Source organism: Callionymus lyra, unplaced genomic scaffold, assembly GCF_982586985.1.
Source record: "Callionymus lyra unplaced genomic scaffold, fCalLyr1.hap1.1 HAP1_SCAFFOLD_500, whole genome shotgun sequence".
In the NCBI taxonomy this organism is placed as follows: domain Eukaryota; kingdom Metazoa; phylum Chordata; class Actinopteri; order Syngnathiformes; family Callionymidae; genus Callionymus; species Callionymus lyra.
Window position 1 is genome coordinate 30001 of NW_028258802.1, and position 2642 is coordinate 32642.

The window sequence follows — 2642 nt, forward strand, 5'->3', positions numbered from 1 at the left end:
GGGGAACCAGGGGGCCTGGGGAGCCTCCTCCTGCGGGGATGGGGAACCAGGGGGCCTGGGGAGCCTCCTCCTGCGGGGATGGAGAACCAGGGGGCCTGGGGAGCCTCCTCCTGCGGTCATGGAGAACCAGGGGGCCTGGGGAGCCTCCTCCTGCGGGCATGGAGAACCAGGGGCCTGGGGAGCCTCCTCCTGCGGGGATGGAGAACCAGGGGGCCTGGGGAGCCTCCTCCTGCGGGCATGGAGAACCAGGGGGCCTGGGGAGCCTCCTCCTGCGGGCATGGAGAACCAGGGGGCCTGGGGAGCCTCCTCCTGCGGGGATGGGGAACCAGGGGCCTGGGGAGCCTCCTCCTGCGGGGATGGAGAACCAAGGGGCCTGGGGAGCCTCCTCCTGCGGGCATGGAGAACATGGGGGCCTGGGGAGCCTCCTCCTGCGGGGATGGAGAACCAGGGGGCCTGGGGAGCCTCCTCCTGCGGGCATGGAGAACCAGGGGGCCTGGGGAGCCTCCTCCTGCGGGGATGGGGAACCAGGGGGCCTGGGGAGCCTCCTCCTGCGGGGATGGAGAACCAGGGGGCCTGGGGAGCCTCCTCCTGCGGGCATGGAGAACCAGGGGGCCTGGGGAGCCTCCTCCTGCGGGGATGGAGAACCAGGGCGCCTGGGGAGCCTCCTCCTGCGGGGATGGGGAACCAGGGGGCCTGGGGAGCCTCCTCCTGCGGGGATGGGGAACCAGGGGGCCTGGGGAGCCTCCTCCTGCGGGGATGGAGAACCAGGGGGCCTGGGGAGCCTCCTCCTGCGGTCATGGAGAACCAGGGGGCCTGGGGAGCCTCCTCCTGCGGGCATGGAGAACCAGGGGCCTGGGGAGCCTCCTCCTGCGGGGATGGAGAACCAGGGGGCCTGGGGAGCCTCCTCCTGCGGGCATGGAGAACCAGGGGGCCTGGGGAGCCTCCTCCTGCGGGCATGGAGAACCAGGGGGCCTGGGGAGCCTCCTCCTGCGGGGATGGGGAACCAGGGGCCTGGGGAGCCTCCTCCTGCGGGGATGGAGAACCAAGGGGCCTGGGGAGCCTCCTCCTGCGGGCATGGAGAACATGGGGGCCTGGGGAGCCTCCTCCTGCGGGGATGGAGAACCAGGGGGCCTGGGGAGCCTCCTCCTGCGGGCATGGAGAACCAGGGGGCCTGGGGAGCCTCCTCCTGCGGGGATGGGGAACCAGGGGGCCTGGGGAGCCTCCTCCTGCGGGGATGGAGAACCAGGGGGCCTGGGGAGCCTCCTCCTGCGGGCATGGAGAACCAGGGGGCCTGGGGAGCCTCCTCCTGCGGGGATGGAGAACCAGGGCGCCTGGGGAGCCTCCTCCTGCGGGGATGGAGAACCAGGGGCCTGGGGAGCCTCCTCCTGCGGGGATGGAGAACCAAGGGGCCTGGGGAGCCTCCTCCTGCGGGCATGGAGAACATGGGGGCCTGGGGAGCCTCCTCCTGCGGGGATGGAGAACCAGGGGGCCTGGGGAGCCTCCTCCTGCGGGGATGGGGAACCAGGGGGCCTGGGGAGCCTCCTCCTGCGGTGATGGGGAACCATGGGGCCTGGGGAGCCTCCTCCTGCGGGGATGGAGAACCAGGGGGCCTGGGGAGCCTCCTCCTGCGGGGATGGAGAACCAGGGCGCCTGGGGAGCCTACTCCTGCGGGGATGGAGAACCAAGGGGCCTGGGGAGCCTCCTCCTGCGGGCATGGAGAACATGGGGGCCTGGGGAGCCTCCTCCTGCGGGGATGGAGAACCAGGGGGCCTGGGGAGCCTCCTCCTGCGGGGATGGAGAACCAGGGGGCCTGGGGAGCCTCCTCCTGCGGGCATGGAGAACCAGGGGGCCTGGGGAGCCTCCTCCTGCGGGGATGGGGAACCAGGGGCCTGGGGAGCCTCCTCCTGCGGGCATGGAGAACCAGGGGGCCTGGGGAGCCTCCTCCTGCGGGGATGGGGAACCAGGGGGCCTGGGGAGCCTCCTCCTGCACCAGGGGGCCTGGGGAGCCTCCTCCTGCGGGGATGGGGAACCAGGGGGCCTGGGGAGCCTCCTCCTGCGGTGATGGGGAACCATGGGGCCTGGGGAGCCTCCTCCTGCGGGGATGGGGAACCAGGGGGCCTGGGGAGCCTCCTCCTGCGGGGATGGGGAACCAGGGGCCTGGGGAGCCTCCTCCTGCACCAGGGGGCCTGGGGAGCCTCCTCCTGCGGGGATGGGGAACCAGGGGGCCTGGGGAGCCTCCTCCTGCGGGGATGGGGAACCAGGGGCCTGGGGAACATTTTCAACACTTTGGGGCATTTCACAAGCGCTTCCCTCGCTTACGGCCACACCACCCTGAATGAGCCCGATCTCGTCTGATCTCGGAAGCCAAGCAGGGTCGGGCCCAGTTAGTACTTGGATGGGAGACCGCCTGGGAATACTGGGTGCTGTAAGCATTTTTTTTTGCCATTATTTGTGGGTAGAAAAGTGAGAAAAGTGACCTAAAATAGAACCGGGACTAGGCGGCAGTTCCCCCCACCAGGCGGCGGCATTTGGGGCATTATTTGTGGGTAAGAAAGTGAGAAAAGTGACCTAAAATAGAACCGGGACTAGGCGGCAGTTCCCCCCACCAGGCGGCGGCATTTGGGGCATTATTTGTGGGTCAG

The 2642-nt window shown here is 69.8% G+C and overlaps 1 non-coding gene across 1 annotated transcript; it reads left to right on the forward strand.

Annotated features, from left to right (window-relative positions):
- The first annotated feature begins 2313 nt into the window (after positions 1 to 2313).
- Positions 2314 to 2432, forward strand: LOC148057837 (5S ribosomal RNA). Its single transcript, XR_015710386.1, has one exon. It is a non-coding gene; the product is annotated as a 5S ribosomal RNA (ribosomal RNA).
- Positions 2433 to 2642: the final 210 nt, after the last annotated feature.